Below are 20,184 nucleotides of genomic sequence, written 5' to 3'. Positions count from 1 at the left end.
AATGAGCAAGACTTGACTATGGTCTTCTGGCTTTCTTCACAAGTCTGGCCGGGACCGCAGCAGGCGCTTGGTCTTTCATCCTGCAGGAAGACTGCAAAAGTTGTTGGACTGCAGCTGCTTATGTGAAGGCTTGTGAATAATGAATGGTTAAGTCAGCAGACAAGGTTTCCTCCGTCTCAGTGTCCATAAGAGCAGCGCTGCTTGGTGTAACATGACCGACTGTGAGAGTTGGTAGACCGAGAAGCCTGTACTTGAGTCCGTCAGTTATCCTCTTCATCGCTTCTCGGCCTTTTGGCTAAGATCAAGTGTAGTATCTGTTCTTATCAGTTTAATATCTGATATGTCTCCTATCTGGAGACTTCATATTAAATTGCTTTTTTGAACAGGGAGATGGGATTCAGAGCTTACTCTGCCCATTCTGCGCATCATCCTGGTATTGCAGTATTTCCAGGAGCGGTGCACCACCTCCGCTGGTCAACGAAAATGCTAATCTAGACAGAGAAAACGGGCTGTGGCAATACTCACGTGCGCACAAGTAGGTGTGGCGGAAGCAACCATGTCGTCAAATTGGGAAGCAGGCGACGTTGCCGACACACATCTACTCTGCTGTCCACCAACCCGGTGAGTCGAACCCGTTCCAGAGGCTTGACACTTGAGCTCATTCAGCTATTGCATGCTCCGCAGTTGTGCCTGTGACCTCCTCTAACGCCCTGTGCGAAGTACACACGCCGTTCTAATCCACTGAGAGAAACTGGCCCATCATGCTGGGCCAGGCATTCGCCAGTGTACGAATGGCACAGTCATTCAAGAGGGTGAGTGGAAAAAAGCAAGACCCCGTGCCCAGGCTGAGGAAGGCATACTTACCTGGCAGGGGTGACACCATGATCAAGAATGTGGTTCACCCAGGGCGAGGTGCAGCCATTGCACTGGCGGCTGCATTGACCATTGCGAATTCTCCAAATGTGGGAATCTCGACTGCATAATTTCTGATAGTGGGGAACTGCGTTTGTGCTCTTCCCTGGCTTGTATGTCAATAATTAAGAGCGATAGTCTTGAAACCAATTAACACAAATGAGCAAGACTTGACTATGGTCTTCTGGCTTTCTTCACAAGTCTGGCCGGGACCGCAGCAGGCGCTTGGCCTTTCATCCTGCAGGAAGACTGCAAAAGTTGTTGGACTGCAGCTGCTTATGTGAAGGCTTGTGAATAATGAATGGTTAAGTCAGCAGACAAGGTTTCCTCCGTCTCAGTGTCCATAAGAGCAGCGCTGCGTGGTGTAACATGACCGACTGTGAGAGTGGGTAGACCGAGAAGCCTGTACTTGAGTCCGTCAGTTATCCTCTTCATCGCTTCTCGGCCTTTTGGCTAAGATCAAGTGTAGTATCTGTTCTTATCAGTTTAATATCTGATATGTCTCCTATCAGGAGACTTCATATTAAATTGCTTTTTTGAACAGGGAGATGGGATTCAGAGCTTGCTTTGCCCATTCCGCGCATCATCCTGGTATTGCAGTATATCCAGGAGCGGTGCACCACCTCCGCTGGTCAACGAAAATGCTACTCTAGACAGAGAAAACGGGCTGTGGCAATACTCACGTGCGCACAAGTAGGTGTGGCGGAAGCAACCATGTCGTCAAATTGGGAAGCAGGCGACGTAGCCGACACACATCTACTCTGCTGTCCACCAATCCGGTGAGTCGAACCCGTTCCAGAGGCTTGACACTTGAGCTCATTCAGCTATTGCATGCTCCGCAGTTGTGCCTGTGACCTCCTCTAATGCCCTGTGCGAAGTACACACGCCGTTCTAATCCACTGAGAGAAACTGGCCCATCATGCTGGGCCAGGCATTCGCCAGTGTACGAATAGCACAGTCATCCAAGAGGGTGAGTGGAAAAAAGCAAGACCCCGTGCCCAGGCTGAGGAAGGCATACTTACCTGGCAGGGGTGACACCATGATCAAGAATGTGGTTCACCCAGGGCGAGGTGCAGCCATTGCACTGGCGGCTGCATTGACCATTGCGAATTCTCCAAATGTGGGAATCTCGACTGCATAATTTCTGATAGTGGGGAACTGCGTTCGCGCTCTTCCCTGGCTTGTATGTCAATAATTAAGAGTGATAGTCTTGAAACCAATTAACACAAATGAGCAAGACTTGACTATGGTCTTCTGGCTTTCTTCACAAGTCTGGCCGGGACCGCAGCAGGTGCTTGGTCTTTCATCCTGCAGGAAGACTGCAAAAGTTGTTGGACTGCAGCTGCTTATGTGAAGAATTGTGAATAATGAATGGTTAAGTCAGCAGACAAGGTTTCCTCCGTCTCAGTGTCCATAAGAGCAGCGCTGCTTGGTGTAACATGACTGACTGTGAGAGTGGGTAGACCGAGAAGCCTGTACTTGAGTCCGTCAGTTATCCTCTTCATCGCTTCTCAGCCTTTTGGCTAAGATCAAGTGTAGTATCTGTTCTTATCAGTTTAATATCTGATATGTCTCCTATCTGGAGACTTCATATTAAATTGCTTTTTTGAACAGGGAGATGGGATTCAGAGCTTGCTTTGCCCATTCCGCGCATCATCTTGTTATTGCAGTATTTCCAGGAACGAAAATGCTAATCTAGACAGAGAAAACGGGCTGTGGCAATACTCACGTGCGCACAAGTAGGTGTGGCGGAAGCAACCATGTCGTCAAATTGGGAAGCAGGCGACGTAGCCGACACACATCTACTCTGCTGTCCACCAACCCGGTGAGTCGAACCCGTTCCAGAGGCTTGACACTTGAGCTCATTCAGCTATTGCATGCTCCGCAGTTGTGCCTGTGACCTCCTCTAACGCCCTGTGCGAAGTACACACGCCGTTCTAATCCACTGAGAGAAACTGGCCCATCATGCTGGGCCAGGCATTCGCCAGTGTACGAATGGCACAGTCATTCAAGAGGGTGAGTGGAAAAAAGCAAGACCCCGTGTCCAGGCTGAGGAAGGCATACTTACCTGGCAGGGGTGACACCATGATCAAGAATGTGGTTCACCCAGGGCGAGGTGCAGCCATTGCACTGGCGGCTGCATTGACCCTTGCGAATTCTCCAAATGTGGGAATCTCGACTGTATAATTTCTGATAGTGGGGAACTGCGTTCGCGCTCTTCCCTGGCTTGTATGTCAATAATTAAGAGCGATAGTCTTGAAACCAATTAACACAAATGAGCAAGACTTGACTATGGTCTTCTGGCTTTCTTCACAAGTCTGGCCGGGACCGCAGCAGGCGCTTGGCCTTTCATCCTGCAGGAAGACTGCAAAAGTTGTTGGACTGCAGCTGCTTATGTGAAGGCTTGTGAATAATGAATGGTTAAGTCAGCAGACAAGGTTTCCTCCGTCTCAGTGTCCATAAGAGCAGCGCTGCTTGGTGTAACATGACTGACTGTGAGAGTGGGTAGACCGAGAAGCCTGTACTTGAGTCCGTCAGTTATCCTCTTCATCGCTTCTCAGCCTTTTGGCTAAGATCAAGTGTAGTATCTGTTCTTATCAGTTTAATATCTGATATGTCTCCTATTCTGGAGACTTCATATTAAATTGCTTTTTTGAACAGGGAGATGGGATTCAGAGCTTGCTTTGCCCATTCCGCGCATCATCTTCTTATTGCAGTATTTCCAGGAGCGGTGCACCACCTCCGCTGGTCAACGAAAATGCTAATCTAGACAGAGAAAACGGGCTGTGGCAATACTCACGTGCGCACAAGTAGGTGTGGCGGAAGCAACCATGTCGTCAAATTGGGAAGCAGGCGACGTAGCCGACACACATCTACTCTGCTGTCCACCAATCCGGTGAGTCGAACCCGTTCCAGAGGCTTGACACTTGAGCTCATTCAGCTATTGCATGCTCCGCAGTTGTGCCTGTGACCTCCTCTAATGCCCTGTGCGAAGTACACACGCCGTTCTAATCCACTGAGAGAAACTGGCCCATCATGCTGGGCCAGGCATTCGCCAGTGTACGAATAGCACAGTCATCCAAGAGGGTGAGTGGAAAAAAGCAAGACCCCGTGCCCAGGCTGAGGAAGGCATACTTACTTGGCAGGGGTGACACCATGATCAAGAATGTGGTTCACCCAGGGCGAGGTGCAGCCATTGCACTGGCGGCTGCATTGACCATTGCGAATTCTCCAAATGTGGGAATCTCGACTGCATAATTTCTGATAGTGGGGAACTGCGTTCGCGCTCTTCCCTGGCTTGTATGTCAATAATTAAGAGCGATAGTCTTGAAACCAATTAACACAAATGAGCAAGACTTGACTATGGTCTTCTGGCTTTCTTCACAAGTCTGGCCGGGACCGCAGCAGGCGCTTGGTCTTTCATCCTGCAGGAAGACTGCAAAAGTTGTTGGACTGCAGCTGCTTATGTGAAGGCTTGTGAATAATGAATGGTTAAGTCAGCAGACAAGGTTTCCTCCGTCTCAGTGTCCATAAGAGCAGCGCTGCTTGGTGTAACATGACCGACTGTGAGAGTTGGTAGACCGAGAAGCCTGTACTTGAGTCCGTCAGTTATCCTCTTCATCGCTTCTTGGCCTTTTGGCTAAGATCAAGTGTAGTATCTGTTCTTATCAGTTTAATATCTGATATGTCTCCTATCTGGAGACTTCATATTAAATTGCTTTTTTGAACAGGGAGATGGGATTCAGAGCTTACTTTGCCCATTCTGCGCATCATCCTGGTATTGCAGTATTTCCAGGAGCGGTGCACCACCTCCGCTGGTCAACGAAAATGCTAATCTAGACAGAGAAAACGGGCTGTGGCAATACTCACGTGCGCACAAGTAGGTGTGGCGGAAGCAACCATGTCGTCAAATTGGGAAGCAGGCGACGTTGCCGACACACATCTACTCTGCTGTCCACCAACCCGGTGAGTCGAACCCGTTCCAGAGGCTTGACACTTGAGCTCATTCAGCTATTGCATGCTCCGCAGTTGTGCCTGTGACCTCCTCTAACGCCCTGTGCGAAGTACACACGCCGTTCTAATCCACTGAGAGAAACTGGCCCATCATGCTGGGCCAGGCATTCGCCAGTGTACGAATGGCACAGTCATTCAAGAGGGTGAGTGGAAAAAAGCAAGACCCCGTGTCCAGGCTGAGGAAGGCATACTTACCTGGCAGGGGTGACACCATGATCAAGAATGTGGTTCACCCAGGGCGAGGTGCAGCCATTGCACTGGCGGCTGCATTGACCATTGCGAATTCTCCAAATGTGGGAATCTCGACTGCATAATTTCTGATAGTGGGGAACTGCGTTCGTGCTCTTCCCTGGCTTGTATGTCAATAATTAAGAGCGATAGTCTTGAAACCAATTAACACAAATGAGCAAGACTTGACTATGGTCTTCTGGCTTTCTTCACAAGTCTGGCCGGGACCGCAGCAGGCGCTTGGCCTTTCATCCTGCAGGAAGACTGCAAAATTTGTTGGACTGCAGCTGCTTATGTGAAGGCTTGTGAATAATGAATGGTTAAGTCAGCAGACAAGGTTTCCTCCGTCTCAGTGTCCATAAGAGCAGCGCTGCTTGGTGTAACATAACCGACTGTGAGAGTTGGTAGACCGAGAAGCCTGTACTTGAGTCCGTCAGTTATCCTCTTCATCGCTTCTCGGCCTTTTGGCTAAGATCAAGTGTAGTATCTGTTCTTATCAGTTTAATATCTGATATGTCTCCTATCAGGAGACTTCATATTAAATTGCTTTTTTGAACAGGGAGATGGGATTCAGAGCTTGCTTTGCCCATTCCGCGCATCATCCTGGTATTGCAGTATATCCAGGAGCGGTGCACCACCTCCGCTGGTCAACGAAAATGCTACTCTAGACAGAGAAAACGGGCTGTGGCAATACTCACGTGCGCACAAGTAGGTGTGGCGGAAGCAACCATGTCGTCAAATTGGGAAGCAGGCGACGTAGCCGACACACATCTACTCTGCTGTCCACCAATCCGGTGAGTCGAACCCGTTCCAGAGGCTTGACACTTGAGCTCATTCAGCTATTGCATGCTCCGCAGTTGTGCCTGTGACCTCCTCTAATGCCCTGTGCGAAGTACACACGCCGTTCTAATCCACTGAGAGAAACTGGCCCATCATGCTGGGCCAGGCATTCGCCAGTGTACGAATAGCACAGTCATCCAAGAGGGTGAGTGGAAAAAAGCAAGACCCCGTGCCCAGGCTGAGGAAGGCATACTTACCTGGCAGGGGTGACACCATGATCAAGAATGTGGTTCACCCAGGGCGAGGTGCAGCCATTGCACTGGCGGCTGCATTGACCATTGCGAATTCTCCAAATGTGGGAATCTCGACTGCATAATTTCTGATAGTGGGGAACTGCGTTCGCGCTCTTCCCTGGCTTGTATGTCAATAATTAAGAGTGATAGTCTTGAAACCAATTAACACAAATGAGCAAGACTTGACTATGGTCTTCTGGCTTTCTTCACAAGTCTGGCCGGGACCGCAGCAGGTGCTTGGTCTTTCATCCTGCAGGAAGACTGCAAAAGTTGTTGGACTGCAGCTGCTTATGTGAAGAATTGTGAATAATGAATGGTTAAGTCAGCAGACAAGGTTTCCTCCGTCTCAGTGTCCATAAGAGCAGCGCTGCTTGGTGTAACATGACTGACTGTGAGAGTGGGTAGACCGAGAAGCCTGTACTTGAGTCCGTCAGTTATCCTCTTCATCGCTTCTCAGCCTTTTGGCTAAGATCAAGTGTAGTATCTGTTCTTATCAGTTTAATATCTGATATGTCTCCTATCTGGAGACTTCATATTAAATTGCTTTTTTGAACAGGGAGATGGGATTCAGAGCTTGCTTTGCCCATTCCGCGCATCATCTTGTTATTGCAGTATTTCCAGGAACGAAAATGCTAATCTAGACAGAGAAAACGGGCTGTGGCAATACTCACGTGCGCACAAGTAGGTGTGGCGGAAGCAACCATGTCGTCAAATTGGGAAGCAGGCGACGTAGCCGACACACATCTACTCTGCTGTCCACCAACCCGGTGAGTCGAACCCGTTCCAGAGGCTTGACACTTGAGCTCATTCAGCTATTGCATGCTCCGCAGTTGTGCCTGTGACCTCCTCTAACGCCCTGTGCGAAGTACACACGCCGTTCTAATCCACTGAGAGAAACTGGCCCATCATGCTGGGCCAGGCATTCGCCAGTGTACGAATGGCACAGTCATTCAAGAGGGTGAGTGGAAAAAAGCAAGACCCCGTGTCCAGGCTGAGGTAGGCATACTTACCTGGCAGGGGTGACACCATGATCAAGAATGTGGTTCACCCAGGGCGAGGTGCAGCCATTGCACTGGCGGCTGCATTGACCCTTGCGAATTCTCCAAATGTGGGAATCTCGACTGCATAATTTCTGATAGTGGGGAACTGCGTTCGCGCTCTTCCCTGGCTTGTATGTCAAAAATTAAGAGCGATAGTCTTGAAACCAATTAACACAAATGAGCAAGACTTGACTATGGTCTTCTGGCTTTCTTCACAAGTCTGGCCGGGACCGCAGCAGGCGCTTGGTCTTTCATCCTGCAGGAAGACTGCAAAAGTTGTTGGACTGCAGCTGCTTATGTGAAGGCTTGTGAATAATGAATGGTTAAGTCAGCAGACCAGGTTTCCTCCGTCTCAGTGTCCATAAGAGCAGCGCTGCTTGGTGTAACATGACCGACTGTGAGAGTGGGTAGACTGAGAAGCCTGTACTTGAGTCCGTCAGTTATCCTCTTCATCGCTTCTCGGCCTTTTGGCTAAGATCAAGTGTAGTATCTGTTCTTATCAGTTTAATATCTGATATGTCTCCTATCAGGAGACTTCATATTAAATTGCTTTTTTGAACAGGGAGATGGGATTCAGAGCTTGCTTTGCCCATTCCGCGCATCATCCTGGTATTGCAGTATATCCAGGAGCGGTGCACCACCTCCGCTGGTCAACGAAAATGCTAATCTAGACAGAGAAAACGGGCTGTGGCAATACTCACGTGCGCACAAGTAGGTGTGGCGGAAGCAACCATGTCGTCAAATTGGGAAGCAGGCGTCGTAGCCGACACACATCTACTCTGCTGTCCACCAATCCGGTGAGTCGAACCCGTTCCAGAGGCTTGACACTTGAGCTCATTCAGCTATTGCATGCTCCGCAGTTGTGCCTGTGACCTCCTCTAATGCCCTGTGCGAAGTACACACGCCGTTCTAATCCACTGAGAGAAACTGGCCCATCATGCTGGGCCAGGCATTCGCCAGTGTACGAATAGCACAGTCATCCAAGAGGGTGAGTGGAAAAAAGCAAGACCCCGTGCCCAGGCTGAGGAAGGCATACTTACCTGGCAGGGGTGACACCATGATCAAGAATGTGGTTCACCCAGGGCGAGGTGCAGCCATTGCACTGGCGGCTGCATTGACCATTGCGAATTCTCCAAATGTGGGAATCTCGACTGCATAATTTCTGATAGTGGGGAACTGCGTTCGCGCTCTTCCCTGGCTTGTATGTCAATAATTAAGAGTGATAGTCTTGAAACCAATTAACACAAATGAGCAAGACTTGACTATGGTCTTCTGGCTTTCTTCACAAGTCTGGCCGGGACCGCAGCAGGTGCTTGGTCTTTCATCCTGCAGGAAGACTGCAAAAGTTGTTGGACTGCAGCTGCTTATGTGAAGGCTTGTGAATAATGAATGGTTAAGTCAGCAGACAAGGTTTCCTCCGTCTCAGTGTCCATAAGAGCAGCGCTGCTTGGTGTAACATGACTGACTGTGAGAGTGGGTAGACCGAGAAGCCTGTACTTGAGTCCGTCAGTTATCCTCTTCATCGCTTCTCAGCCTTTTGGCTAAGATCAAGTGTAGTATCTGTTCTTATCAGTTTAATATCTGATATGTCTCCTATCTGGAGACTTCATATTAAATTGCTTTTTTGAACAGGGAGATGGGATTCAGAGCTTGCTTAACCCATTCCGCGCATCATCTTGTTATTGCAGTATTTCCAGGAGCGGTGCACCACCTCCGCTGGTCAACGAAAATGCTAATCTAGACAGAGAAAACGGGCTGTGGCAATACTCACGTGCGCACAAGTAGGTGTGGCGGAAGCAACCATGTCGTCAAATTGGGAAGCAGGCGACGTAGCCGACACACATCTACTCTGCTGTCCACCAACCCGGTGAGTCGAACCCGTTCCAGAGGCTTGACACTTGAGCTCATTCAGCTATTGCATGCTCCGCAGTTGTGCCTGTGACCTCCTCTAACGCCCTGTGCGAAGTACACACGCCGTTCTAATCCACTGAGAGAAACTGGCCCATCATGCTGGGCCAGGCATTCGCCAGTGTACGACTGGCACAGTCATTCAAGAGGGTGAGTGGAAAAAAGCAAGACCCCGTGTCCAGGCTGAGGAAGGCATACTTACCTGGCAGGGGTGACACCATGATCAAGAATGTGGTTCACCCAGGGCGAGGTGCAGCCATTGCACTGGCGGCTGCATTGACCCTTGCGAATTCTCCAAATGTGGGAATCTCGACTGCATAATTTCTGATAGTGGGGAACTGCGTTCGCGCTCTTCCCTGGCTTGTATGTAAAAAATTAAGAGCGATAGTCTTGAAACCAATTAACACAAATTAGCAAGACTTGACTATGGTCTTCTGGCTTTCTTCACAAGTCTGGCCGGGACCGCAGCAGGCGCTTGGTCTTTCATCCTGCAGGAAGACTGCAAAAGTTGTTGGACTGCAGCTGCTTATGTGAAGGCTTGTGAATAATGAATGGTTAAGTCAGCAGACAAGGTTTCCTCCGTCTCAGTGTCCATAAGAGCAGCGCTGCTTGGTGTAACATGACCGACTGTGAGAGTGGGTAGACTGAGAAGCCTGTACTTGAGTCCGTCAGTTATCCTCTTCATCGCTTCTCGGCCTTTTGGCTAAGATCAAGTGTAGTATCTGTTCTTATCAGTTTAATATCTGATATGTCTCCTATCAGGAGACTTCATATTAAATTGCTTTTTTGAACAGGGAGATGGGATTCAGAGCTTGCTTTGCCCATTCTGCGCATCATCCTGGTATTGCAGTATATCCAGGAGCGGTGCACCACCTCCGCTGGTCAACAAAAATGCTAATCTAGACAGAGAAAACGGGCTGTGGCAATACTCACGTGCGCACAAGTAGGTGTGGCGGAAGCAACCATGTCGTCAAATTGGGAAGCAGGCGACGTAGCCGACACACATCTACTCTGCTGTCCACCAACCCGGTGAGTCGAACCCGTTCCAGAGGCTTGACACTTGAGCTCATTCAGCTATTGCATGCTCCGCAGTTGTGCCTGTGACCTCCTCTAACGCCCTGTGCGAAGTACACACGCCGTTCTAATCCACTGAGAGAAACTGGCCCATCATGCTGGGCCAGGCATTCGCCAGTGTACGACTGGCACAGTCATTCAAGAGGGTGAGTGGAAAAAAGCAAGACCCCGTGTCCAGGCTGAGGAAGGCATACTTACCTGGCAGGGGTGACACCATGATCAAGAATGTGGTTCACCCAGGGCGAGGTGCAGCCATTGCACTGGCGGCTGCATTGACCCTTGCGAATTCTCCAAATGTGGGAATCTCGACTGCATAATTTCTGATAGTGGGGAACTGCGTTCGCGCTCTTCCCTGGCTTGTATGTAAAAAATTAAGAGCGATAGTCTTGAAACCAATTAACACAAATTAGCAAGACTTGACTATGGTCTTCTGGCTTTCTTCACAAGTCTGGCCGGGACCGCAGCAGGCGCTTGGTCTTTCATCCTGCAGGAAGACTGCAAAAGTTGTTGGACTGCAGCTGCTTATGTGAAGGCTTGTGAATAATGAATGGTTAAGTCAGCAGACAAGGTTTCCTCCGTCTCAGTGTCCATAAGAGCAGCGCTGCTTGGTGTAACATGACCGACTGTGAGAGTGGGTAGACTGAGAAGCCTGTACTTGAGTCCGTCAGTTATCCTCTTCATCGCTTCTCGGCCTTTTGGCTAAGATCAAGTGTAGTATCTGTTCTTATCAGTTTAATATCTGATATGTCTCCTATCAGGAGACTTCATATTAAATTGCTTTTTTGAACAGGGAGATGGGATTCAGAGCTTGCTTTGCCCATTCTGCGCATCATCCTGGTATTGCAGTATATCCAGGAGCGGTGCACCACCTCCGCTGGTCAACAAAAATGCTAATCTAGACAGAGAAAACGGGCTGTGGCAATACTCACGTGCGCACAAGTAGGTGTGGCGGAAGCAACCATGTCGTCAAATTGGGAAGCAGGCGACGTAGCCGACACACATCTACTCTGCTGTCCACCAATCCGGTGAGTCGAACCCGTTCCAGAGGCTTGACACTTGAGCTCATTCAGCTATTGCATGCTCCGCAGTTGTGCCTGTGACCTCCTCTAATGCCCTGTGCGAAGTACACACGCCGTTCTAATCCACTGAGAGAAACTGGCCCATCATGCTGGGCCAGGCATTCGCCAGTGTACGAATAGCACAGTCATCCAAGAGGGTGAGTGGAAAAAAGCAAGACCCCGTGCCCAGGCTGAGGAAGGCATACTTACCTGGCAGGGGTGACACCATGATCAAGAATGTGGTTCACCCAGGGCGAGGTGCAGCCATTGCACTGGCGGCTGCATTGACCATTGCGAATTCTCCAAATGTGGGAATCTCGACTGCATAATTTCTGATAGTGGGGAACTGCGTTCGCGCTCTTCCCTGGCTTGTATGTCAATAATTAAGAGCGATAGTCTTGAAACCAATTAACACAAATGAGCAAGACTTGACTATGGTCTTCTGGCTTTCTTCACAAGTCTGGCCGGGACCGCAGCAGGCGCTTGGTCTTTCATCCTGCAGGAAGACTGCAAAAGTTGTTGGACTGCAGCTGCTTATGTGAAGGCTTGTGAATAATGAATGGTTAAGTCAGCAGACAAGGTTTCCTCCGTCTCAGTGTCCATAAGAGCAGCGCTGCTTGGTGTAACATGACCGACTGTGAGAGTTGGTAGACCGAGAAGCCTGTACTTGAGTCCGTCAGTTATCCTCTTCATCGCTTCTCGGCCTTTTGGCTAAGATCAAGTGTAGTATCTGTTCTTATCAGTTTAATATCTGATATGTCTCCTATCTGGAGACTTCATATTAAATTGCTTTTTTGAACAGGGAGATGGGATTCAGAGCTTGCTTTGCCCATTCCGCGCATCATCCTGGTATTGCAGTATTTCCAGGAGCGGTGCACCACCTCCGCTGGTCAACGAAAATGCTAATCTAGACAGAGAAAACGGGCTGTGGCAATACTCACGTGCGCACAAGTAGGTGTGGCGGAAGCAACCATGTCGTCAAATTGGGAAGCAGGCGACGTAGCCGACACACATCTACTCTGCTGTCCACCAATCCGGTGAGTCGAACCCGTTCCAGAGGCTTGACACTTGAGCTCATTCAGCTATTGCATGCTCCGCAGTTGTGCCTGTGACCTCCTCTAATGCCCTGTGCGAAGTACACACGCCGTTCTAATCCACTGAGAGAAACTGGCCCATCATGCTGGGCCAGGCATTCGCCAGTGTACGAATAGCACAGTCATCCAAGAGGGTGAGTGGAAAAAAGCAAGACCCCGTGCCCAGGCTGAGGAAGGCATACTTACCTGGCAGGGGTGACACCATGATCAAGAATGTGGTTCACCCAGGGCGAGGTGCAGCCATTGCACTGGCGGCTGCATTGACCATTGCGAATTCTCCAAATGTGGGAATCTCGACTGCATAATTTCTGATAGTGGGGAACTGCGTTCGCGCTCTTCCCTGGCTTGTATGTCAATAATTAAGAGCGATAGTCTTGAAACCAATTAACACAAATGAGCAAGACTTGACTATGGTCTTCTGGCTTTCTTCACAAGTCTGGCCGGGACCGCAGCAGGCGCTTGGTCTTTCATCCTGCAGGAAGACTGCAAAAGTTGTTGGACTGCAGCTGCTTATGTGAAGGCTTGTGAATAATGAATGGTTAAGTCAGCAGACAAGGTTTCCTCCGTCTCAGTGTCCATAAGAGCAGCGCTGCTTGGTGTAACATGACCGACTGTGAGAGTTGGTAGACCGAGAAGCCTGTACTTGAGTCCGTCAGTTATCCTCTTCATCGCTTCTCGGCCTTTTGGCTAAGACTGCGATCGCCTCTGTTGAGAGATAATTCTATGCCTGTTGTGGCTGTGAATCTAACTCAATTGCAGGGGTATTGTTATTGTGTTGTTTAAACTTTGTGTTATAGGAGAACGACAAAGGTGAGTGTACTGTTTTTTTGTTCGTGAGAAGTTGTGACCAAGTGGTTGTCTCCGACATGTCGGCTACATATGCCGGCATGCGGAGGCACCACAGTGTTCGATTTATGTTTCGGGAAAGGGTTGGTGGTGAGCCTCTGTGGATGTCCAGGCTGGACTTCTCCAGAAAGCTTGTCCAACAAACCCTGAAATTTAAAGCTGAGGATTTAAATTGTATTATAACTTTGCCCTTTAGTAAGGGATTTGATGTGAGTTTCACCTCTGCTGTGAACCTTCGTGAATTTTGGACTCGTTTTGAAAATGTGAAAGCCCAGTTCTCTGTGTTCAATGTTGAAAAACTGACTGATAATGCTGCTAAAACAGTTATTGTCAGAATGTTTAATGAGACAGTGAATGCAGAAGACATTTGTTTTTGGCTGGGTAGATATTGCACGGTTAAAGGCCAGGCTGTGAAGGTGAGGGATGAGGACGGCATCTGGAACTGTGCCTGGCGGGTACCCATCCAACAATGGCAGGACCCCCAGGGCTTTCAGGGCCTGAAACATCTCCCACCAATGATAGTCTTGGGTGAAAACCGGGGCTACATACATTACCAGGGCCAGCCCAAGCTCTGCCGCAAGTGTGGTGAGCATGGACACCTGGCGGAAGCGTGTGAGAAAACAATTTGTAGGAAATGTAGAGTAATTGGGCATACTTTTGAAGAATGTACCAATGGCAGAAAGTGCAATCTTTGTGGGGAAACTAACCACCTCTACAGAAATTGTCCAAAATCATTTGCCAACAAACTGAAGGCTGGAAAAGAAATGGCACAAGGAAATGGAAATGAAGCTGACAAACAAATTGAATGTCCCAAAGAAAATTCAAATTTCCCTCCAAATCCTGTCATTGGTGGAGAGGGGACAGGTGAGGAGGGGCAAGGGGAGGAGAGCAGGCCGGCCCCACCAATCGAGAGCTCAGAGGAAAGTGAGATGCTGCAAGAAATGCCCACAAGCGAGTCAAGCGAAGTCAGTCCACATGAGGCTGACAGTGAAGACACCCAGATCACTTGTGCTCAAAATAATAAAAGGCTTGCATCTCAACGGTCCTCTGAGTCTCCCCTGTCCACGGAGAAGAGGGGAAGGCCCGGGAGCCCAGATAGCGAGGTGGGGGAGACCAGGGTCTTCCCCTCGGATTCACCAAATGAACTCTCCTTTTTAAACATAGTACTGCAATCAACGCCAAAAAGCAGAAACACTATGAATTTAAGGTTGCGTGAGCGATCACCACCTCAAGTGCCCCTGACAGACGACCAGTGTTTTAGCTCTGCCCCTTTTGCTGAGGTAAAGGAAGAAATACGCTCTCGAGAAATACCTTAGCGACTGCCTTGTTTTTTTTAAAATAATGTTCTCTTAAAATTTTGTAACCCCATCTGTGTTTTTATTTTTTTATTTTTAATCATACCTATGACCCTCACCTTCTCAACTATTAACGTTAGAAGCGTGAAGTCAAAGATTAGAGCTCAGAGCGTTTTAACATTTCTAAAAACTTTTAAATCTGATCTGTTTTTAATCCAAGAATGTGGCATACCCTTTTTAAGAAATTACAAACAGTGGGAGGAAATGTGGCCACATCCATCACTATGGAGTGGCTCAAACGAAAATAGAAATGATGGAGTGGCCATTTTAATAAATAATCCTCAGATTGTTTTAAAGGGGAGCACAGTGGTGAGAGACGGACGAGCACTGTTAGCACACTTAACTTTTACAGAACGGGACTTTAGCCTTTTAAATATTTATGGTTCTAATGAAAAGCATGACAGGTATGATATTTTAGAGAATTTGCAGTCCCACATGCTAGGTCATAATCCACTAATTATTGGAGGCGATTTTAATTGTGTTTTAAATAGGAAGGATAGGAAGGGAGCTGGGGAGGATTTTAAAATTGACAAAACATCGGTTTTATTGCAAGACATGTGCCGCGTATTCAAATTAGAGGACTGCTTTAAAACCATGCATCCAAGAGAGGAGGGCTTCACCTGGTTTAGTGGTGACGGCACCAGAGCCTCTCGCATAGATTACGTATTTACACGGGGTTGGACACAGATTGATGCTAGATTAACTCCTGTTTTTTTCTCAGATCACCTAATACTGTCTTGCACCCTTTCACTTTCTTCTGGCGTGACTATTGGAAGAGGTCTGTGGAAATTGAACTGCTCCCTGCTCGAGGACGAGACTTTGGTCTCTCAGTACAGGGAGCGGTACAAGGACTGGCAGACCCTTCAAGACCTTTACAAATCACGGGCACAATGGTGGGAAATGATGAAGGTAAGGACTCAGACTTTTTTTAAAAAAGCAGGAAGAGAGAAGAAAATCAAGGAAATGAAATGTATGCTGGGAATGCAAAAGAGACTGCAAAGGTATTTTAATCTGACACAAGAGGGGATCAATTTTAATGATGAAATTAAAGAGATCAAAAAAGAAATGAAAGCAATGGCAGATATTCAGAGCAAAGGGTTTTTATTAAGGAGCAGAGAGAAGGAAATAGAAGAAGGTGAAAAATGCACAAGGTACTTCTTTAAAAAAATTATGAGCAAGGGTGGGGGCATTTTTAAACTAAAAAAAGAAAACGGGACTATTACAGAAACAAATAATGAAATAATTGAAGCAGTGGAAACTTACTATCAAAAACTGTATGAGCGTAAAGATACCCAAGAGGAGATAATGGTAGAGGTTTTAAACTTCATTGAAAAAACAGTGACTGACAATGGGCCTTTAACACAGGATTTTACACCTGAAGAACTAAATACATGTGTAAAACAACTGAAGAAGGCAAAATCTCCGGGCGAGGATGGCCTCTGCTCGGAATTTTACCTGACTTTTTGGGACATTTTAGCACCAGACTTACTCACTGTTTTTAATGAACTGGACAAAACAAACCGACTACCAGACAGTTTTAGAAAAGGGATAGTCACTTTACTGCATAAGAAAGGAGACAAAACAGACCTGAACAACTGGCGTCCAATTACGCTTTTAAATGTTGATTGCAAACTTTTTAGCAAACTTTTAGCTATGCGTATGTCTGTGTTTTTAGAGGATTTGATCGACCCGGACCAAACCTGTGCCATCGCGGGGAGGAAGATCACGGACAGCCTCATGCTGATTCGCGACACCATCTGTTATGCGAGAGACAGAAATATGCGGCTAGTAGTCCTAAATTTAGACTTTGAGAAGGCTTTTGATCGGATCTCGCACCAGTACCTTTTTAGGCTACTGCAAAAATGGGGTTTCCCGGGAAGGTATCTAGAGTGGGTGGGCCTGCTGTACCGAGACATTACCAGCAAATTTGTGGTCAACGGGAACTTGACAAAAGCAGTGCAAATTAACTGCGGCGTCCGTCAGGGCTGTCCCTTATCTGCCCTCCTCTATGTTCTATGCATAGAACCGTTGGCACAGATTTTGAGAAGGGACAAAATGATCGAGGGGGTGAGTATTCCAGGGGGCGGGGGACTCACAACAAAGTGTGTTTTATATATGGACGATATTAACATCCTGTGTTCTGACATTTTATCCGTGACAAGGACCCTGGACTTGACTGACTGGTATGGAAGAGCGTCTGGCTCTAAACTCAACAGAGACAAGACCCAAGCACAGTTTTACGGACCGTGGACCGCGACACAGAAGACAGGACTGCCCCTGACGGAGATACAAACGGACCAGAAAATACTTGGGATTAAATTCAGTAAGGGAGGGGGAGGGGATACAAACTGGGGCGACGTGGTAGGGAAAGTGAGAAAAAAACTTGGCTTTTGGAGACTGAGAGAGTTGACTTTAGAGGGGAAGATTTTAATAATAAAAGCAGTCATTTTACCCTTGCTTTTATTAATCGGTTCAGTTTTTATCCCAAAAAGAAATGTGCTTTTAGATTTGGACCGTGCAATTTTTTACTTTATCTGGGGTTCTAAATGGGAAAGACTGAGGAGGGACACGATGAAAAAAACAAAAGAGAAGGGTGGAAAAGGCGTGCCGGACCTCCAGCTCTTTTTGGGCAGCAGATATGTGGCCCTCCATCTGCAAAATGCTCTGGGACCATCCAGCAATCCCAAAAGTCAAGCAATGACACGATTCTGGATGGGATCGTACCTCCGTAAATTAAAACTAATACCCAGCGATCAAAGACTTCCGGTGTCTTTTAATTTACCACCAGCACATTCTTTTATCCCAAAATTTTTAAGAAATTTTAACTTGGAAAATGAAGATTGTCACATTTTGAAAAATCACAAGTCTCTCATCTCTATTGTGCAGGAGCGGCAAACAGCGAGTCAAGTGCGCGGGCTTGCATTTGGCAAGCCCACAACTGTTTGGCGCAACGCCAACCATCCTGCCCTCCCAAACAGACTTCGGGACCTGTCGTGGATGGTGGCCCACGAGATTCTCCCAGTCAGGGCCGTTATGCACTCCCGAGGAATGTCAGCGCACTCAACCTGCCCCCGACCTGGTTGTGGCGCCCAGGAGTCGGTGAGGCACCTCCTCTGGGAGTGCAGTGCTGCCGTAGACCTGTGGGCAACAGCCGGCCACCTGAGAAAATTCCCGGACTTGCCAGCAAGGGAGGTCCTAAATGCACAATACGTGCTCTATGGGGTGAGCCAAGCCAAGTGTTCCCGAGAGGAGTTTGCAAAAGACTGGCTCACCCTTGCCGCCATCAAAGACGCCATGTGGACCTCCAGAAACTTGCTGGTAAGGAGGCACAGGCAGACCCCCCCCGTGGCTGTGCTCCGAATGGCTGCAGAGACCATCAAGGCTGCACGCGGCAGGCCAAGGACACAGCCACCAAGAAGCGTCGCCTGTGCCCGCCCGGAGGAGGGAACCGGAGCTACACTATGAAGGTCTCGGCAGCGACGGCCTGGCTCTCCAGGAGGGAAGGAGCAAAAAGGGTGACCCGGCAGGTCCTGGACAAGCGCTTTTTGAGAGGGTGGGATGAAGTCCCACTTAGTAATGCAGTGCTACGCTCCTGCACAATAGATATGAATGTTTTTTCATTTTGTTTTTATTTTTATATGTCATATTTGAGACAAAATGAATGCTCCATATTGGAGAAATGTAAATTTGTAATTGATTGAAAAGTGACAATAAAAACATGAAAAAGAAAAAATCTGTTCTTATCAGTTTAATATCTGATATGTCTCCTATCTGGAGACTTCATATTAAATTGCTTTTTTGAACAGGGAGATGGGATTCAGAGCTTACTTTGCCCATTCTGCGCATCATCCTGGTATTGCAGTATTTCCAGGAGCGGTGCACCACCTCCGCTGGTCAACGAAAATGCTAATCTAGACAGAGAAAACGGGCTGTGGCAATACTCACGTGCGCACAAGTAGGTGTGGCGGAAGCAACCATGTCGTCAAATTGGGAAGCAGGCGACGTAGCCGACACACATCTACTCTGCTGTCCACCAACCCGGTGAGTCGAACCCGTTCCAGAGGCTTGACACTTGAGCTCATTCAGCTATTGCATGCTCCGCAGTTGTGCCTATGACCTCCTCTAACGCCCTGTGCGAAGTACACACGCCGTTCTAATCCACTGAGAGAAACTGGCCCATCATGCTGGGCCAGGCATTCGCCAGTGTACGAATGGCACAGTCATTCAAGAGGGTGAGTGGAAAAAAGCAAGACCCCGTGTCCAGGCTGAGGAAGGCATACTTACCTGGCAGGGGTGACACCATGATCAAGAATGTGGTTCACCCAGGGCGAGGTGCAGCCATTGCACTGGCGGCTGCATTGACCCTTGCGAATTCTCCAAATGTGGGAATCTCGACTGCATAATTTCTGATAGTGGGGAACTGCGTTCGCGCTCTTCCCTGGCTTGTATGTCAAAAATTAAGAGCGATAGTCTTGAAACCAATTAACACAAATGAGCAAGACTTGACTATGGTCTTCTGGCTTTCTTCACAAGTCTGGCCGGGACCGCAGCAGGCGCTTGGTCTTTCATCCTGCAGGAAGACTGCAAAAGTTGTTGGACTGCAGCTGCTTATGTGAAGGCTTGTGAATAATGAATGGTTAAGTCAGCAGACAAGGTTTCCTCCGTCTCAGTGTCCATAAGAGCAGCGCTGCTTGGTGTAACATGACCGACTGTGAGAGTTGGTAGACCGAGAAGCCTGTACTTGAGTCCGTCAGTTATCCTCTTCATCGCTTCTCGGCCTTTTGGCTAAGATCAAGTGTAGTATCTGTTCTTATCAGTTTAATATCTGATATGTCTCCTATCTGGAGACTTCATATTAAATTGCTTTTTTGAACAGGGAGATGGGATTCAGAGCTTACTTTGCCCATTCTGCGCATCATCCTGGTATTGCAGTATTTCCAGGAGCGGTGCACCACCTCCGCTGGTCAACGAAAATGCTAATCTAGACAGAGAAAACGGGCTGTGGCAATACTCACGTGCGCACAAGTAGGTGTGGCGGAAGCAACCATGTCGTCAAATTGGGAAGCAGGCGACGTTGCCGACACACATCTACTCTGCTGTCCACCAACCCGGTGAGTCGAACCCGTTCCAGAGGCTTGACACTTGAGCTCATTCAGCTATTGCATGCTCCGCAGTTGTGCCTGTGACCTCCTCTAACGCCCTGTGCGAAGTACACACGCCGTTCTAATCCACTGAGAGAAACTGGCCCATCATGCTGGGCCAGGCATTCGCCAGTGTACGAATGGCACAGTCATTCAAGAGGGTGAGTGGAAAAAAGCAAGACCCCGTGCCCAGGCTGAGGAAGGCATACTTACCTGGCAGGGGTGACACCATGATCAAGAATGTGGTTCACCCAGGGCGAGGTGCAGCCATTGCACTGGCGGCTGCATTGACCATTGCGAATTCTCCAAATGTGGGAATCTCGACTGCATAATTTCTGATAGTGGGGAACTGCGTTTGTGCTCTTCCCTGGCTTGTATGTCAATAATTAAGAGCGATAGTCTTGAAACCAATTAACACAAATGAGCAAGACTTGACTATGG

General features: G+C 48.3%; 28 non-coding genes across 28 annotated transcripts; all 28 read left to right on the top strand.

The window, feature by feature from the left end:
* Positions 1–275: 275 nt before the first annotated feature.
* LOC147174567 (U2 spliceosomal RNA) lies at positions 276–467 on the top strand. Its single transcript, XR_015095145.1, has one exon. It is a non-coding gene; the product is annotated as a U2 spliceosomal RNA (small nuclear RNA).
* A 389-nt stretch (positions 468–856) lies between these two features.
* On the top strand, positions 857–1,021 carry LOC147174566 (U1 spliceosomal RNA). The gene has a single exon (XR_015095056.1). It is a non-coding gene; the product is annotated as a U1 spliceosomal RNA (small nuclear RNA).
* A 324-nt stretch (positions 1,022–1,345) lies between these two features.
* On the top strand, positions 1,346–1,537 carry LOC147174565 (U2 spliceosomal RNA). Its single transcript, XR_015095085.1, has one exon. It is a non-coding gene; the product is annotated as a U2 spliceosomal RNA (small nuclear RNA).
* A 389-nt stretch (positions 1,538–1,926) lies between these two features.
* LOC147174564 (U1 spliceosomal RNA) lies at positions 1,927–2,091 on the top strand. The gene has a single exon (XR_015094971.1). It is a non-coding gene; the product is annotated as a U1 spliceosomal RNA (small nuclear RNA).
* A 324-nt stretch (positions 2,092–2,415) lies between these two features.
* On the top strand, positions 2,416–2,610 carry LOC147174563 (U2 spliceosomal RNA). Its single transcript, XR_015095220.1, has one exon. It is a non-coding gene; the product is annotated as a U2 spliceosomal RNA (small nuclear RNA).
* Positions 2,611–2,972: 362 nt separating this feature from the next.
* On the top strand, positions 2,973–3,137 carry LOC147174562 (U1 spliceosomal RNA). The gene has a single exon (XR_015095276.1). It is a non-coding gene; the product is annotated as a U1 spliceosomal RNA (small nuclear RNA).
* A 324-nt stretch (positions 3,138–3,461) lies between these two features.
* Positions 3,462–3,654, top strand: LOC147174561 (U2 spliceosomal RNA). The gene has a single exon (XR_015095213.1). It is a non-coding gene; the product is annotated as a U2 spliceosomal RNA (small nuclear RNA).
* A 389-nt stretch (positions 3,655–4,043) lies between these two features.
* Positions 4,044–4,208, top strand: LOC147174560 (U1 spliceosomal RNA). The gene has a single exon (XR_015095026.1). It is a non-coding gene; the product is annotated as a U1 spliceosomal RNA (small nuclear RNA).
* A 324-nt stretch (positions 4,209–4,532) lies between these two features.
* On the top strand, positions 4,533–4,724 carry LOC147174559 (U2 spliceosomal RNA). The gene has a single exon (XR_015095191.1). It is a non-coding gene; the product is annotated as a U2 spliceosomal RNA (small nuclear RNA).
* A 389-nt stretch (positions 4,725–5,113) lies between these two features.
* On the top strand, positions 5,114–5,278 carry LOC147174558 (U1 spliceosomal RNA). Its single transcript, XR_015095039.1, has one exon. It is a non-coding gene; the product is annotated as a U1 spliceosomal RNA (small nuclear RNA).
* Positions 5,279–5,602: 324 nt separating this feature from the next.
* Positions 5,603–5,794, top strand: LOC147174557 (U2 spliceosomal RNA). The gene has a single exon (XR_015095084.1). It is a non-coding gene; the product is annotated as a U2 spliceosomal RNA (small nuclear RNA).
* A 389-nt stretch (positions 5,795–6,183) lies between these two features.
* LOC147174556 (U1 spliceosomal RNA) lies at positions 6,184–6,348 on the top strand. Its single transcript, XR_015094970.1, has one exon. It is a non-coding gene; the product is annotated as a U1 spliceosomal RNA (small nuclear RNA).
* A 324-nt stretch (positions 6,349–6,672) lies between these two features.
* LOC147174555 (U2 spliceosomal RNA) lies at positions 6,673–6,867 on the top strand. The gene has a single exon (XR_015095219.1). It is a non-coding gene; the product is annotated as a U2 spliceosomal RNA (small nuclear RNA).
* Positions 6,868–7,229: 362 nt separating this feature from the next.
* Positions 7,230–7,394, top strand: LOC147174554 (U1 spliceosomal RNA). The gene has a single exon (XR_015095049.1). It is a non-coding gene; the product is annotated as a U1 spliceosomal RNA (small nuclear RNA).
* Positions 7,395–7,718: 324 nt separating this feature from the next.
* On the top strand, positions 7,719–7,910 carry LOC147174553 (U2 spliceosomal RNA). The gene has a single exon (XR_015095083.1). It is a non-coding gene; the product is annotated as a U2 spliceosomal RNA (small nuclear RNA).
* A 389-nt stretch (positions 7,911–8,299) lies between these two features.
* Positions 8,300–8,464, top strand: LOC147174552 (U1 spliceosomal RNA). The gene has a single exon (XR_015094968.1). It is a non-coding gene; the product is annotated as a U1 spliceosomal RNA (small nuclear RNA).
* Positions 8,465–8,788: 324 nt separating this feature from the next.
* Positions 8,789–8,980, top strand: LOC147174551 (U2 spliceosomal RNA). Its single transcript, XR_015095200.1, has one exon. It is a non-coding gene; the product is annotated as a U2 spliceosomal RNA (small nuclear RNA).
* A 389-nt stretch (positions 8,981–9,369) lies between these two features.
* Positions 9,370–9,534, top strand: LOC147174550 (U1 spliceosomal RNA). The gene has a single exon (XR_015095038.1). It is a non-coding gene; the product is annotated as a U1 spliceosomal RNA (small nuclear RNA).
* Positions 9,535–9,858: 324 nt separating this feature from the next.
* On the top strand, positions 9,859–10,050 carry LOC147174549 (U2 spliceosomal RNA). The gene has a single exon (XR_015095130.1). It is a non-coding gene; the product is annotated as a U2 spliceosomal RNA (small nuclear RNA).
* Positions 10,051–10,439: 389 nt separating this feature from the next.
* On the top strand, positions 10,440–10,604 carry LOC147174548 (U1 spliceosomal RNA). Its single transcript, XR_015095027.1, has one exon. It is a non-coding gene; the product is annotated as a U1 spliceosomal RNA (small nuclear RNA).
* Positions 10,605–10,928: 324 nt separating this feature from the next.
* Positions 10,929–11,120, top strand: LOC147174547 (U2 spliceosomal RNA). Its single transcript, XR_015095129.1, has one exon. It is a non-coding gene; the product is annotated as a U2 spliceosomal RNA (small nuclear RNA).
* A 389-nt stretch (positions 11,121–11,509) lies between these two features.
* Positions 11,510–11,674, top strand: LOC147174546 (U1 spliceosomal RNA). Its single transcript, XR_015094967.1, has one exon. It is a non-coding gene; the product is annotated as a U1 spliceosomal RNA (small nuclear RNA).
* A 324-nt stretch (positions 11,675–11,998) lies between these two features.
* Positions 11,999–12,190, top strand: LOC147174545 (U2 spliceosomal RNA). Its single transcript, XR_015095108.1, has one exon. It is a non-coding gene; the product is annotated as a U2 spliceosomal RNA (small nuclear RNA).
* Positions 12,191–12,579: 389 nt separating this feature from the next.
* On the top strand, positions 12,580–12,744 carry LOC147174544 (U1 spliceosomal RNA). Its single transcript, XR_015094966.1, has one exon. It is a non-coding gene; the product is annotated as a U1 spliceosomal RNA (small nuclear RNA).
* A 5,550-nt stretch (positions 12,745–18,294) lies between these two features.
* LOC147174543 (U2 spliceosomal RNA) lies at positions 18,295–18,489 on the top strand. Its single transcript, XR_015095254.1, has one exon. It is a non-coding gene; the product is annotated as a U2 spliceosomal RNA (small nuclear RNA).
* Positions 18,490–18,878: 389 nt separating this feature from the next.
* Positions 18,879–19,043, top strand: LOC147174542 (U1 spliceosomal RNA). Its single transcript, XR_015095016.1, has one exon. It is a non-coding gene; the product is annotated as a U1 spliceosomal RNA (small nuclear RNA).
* A 324-nt stretch (positions 19,044–19,367) lies between these two features.
* On the top strand, positions 19,368–19,559 carry LOC147174541 (U2 spliceosomal RNA). Its single transcript, XR_015095154.1, has one exon. It is a non-coding gene; the product is annotated as a U2 spliceosomal RNA (small nuclear RNA).
* Positions 19,560–19,948: 389 nt separating this feature from the next.
* Positions 19,949–20,113, top strand: LOC147174540 (U1 spliceosomal RNA). The gene has a single exon (XR_015095054.1). It is a non-coding gene; the product is annotated as a U1 spliceosomal RNA (small nuclear RNA).
* Positions 20,114–20,184: the final 71 nt, after the last annotated feature.

This window comes from Leptonotus elevatus, chromosome 5 (assembly GCF_054856555.1).
Source record: "Leptonotus elevatus isolate MCC_2025b chromosome 5, RoL_Lele_1.0, whole genome shotgun sequence".
In the NCBI taxonomy this organism is placed as follows: domain Eukaryota; kingdom Metazoa; phylum Chordata; class Actinopteri; order Syngnathiformes; family Syngnathidae; genus Leptonotus; species Leptonotus elevatus.
The sequence above is the reverse complement of the archived record's forward strand: the minus strand, read 5'-3'. Positions and strand labels throughout refer to the sequence as shown.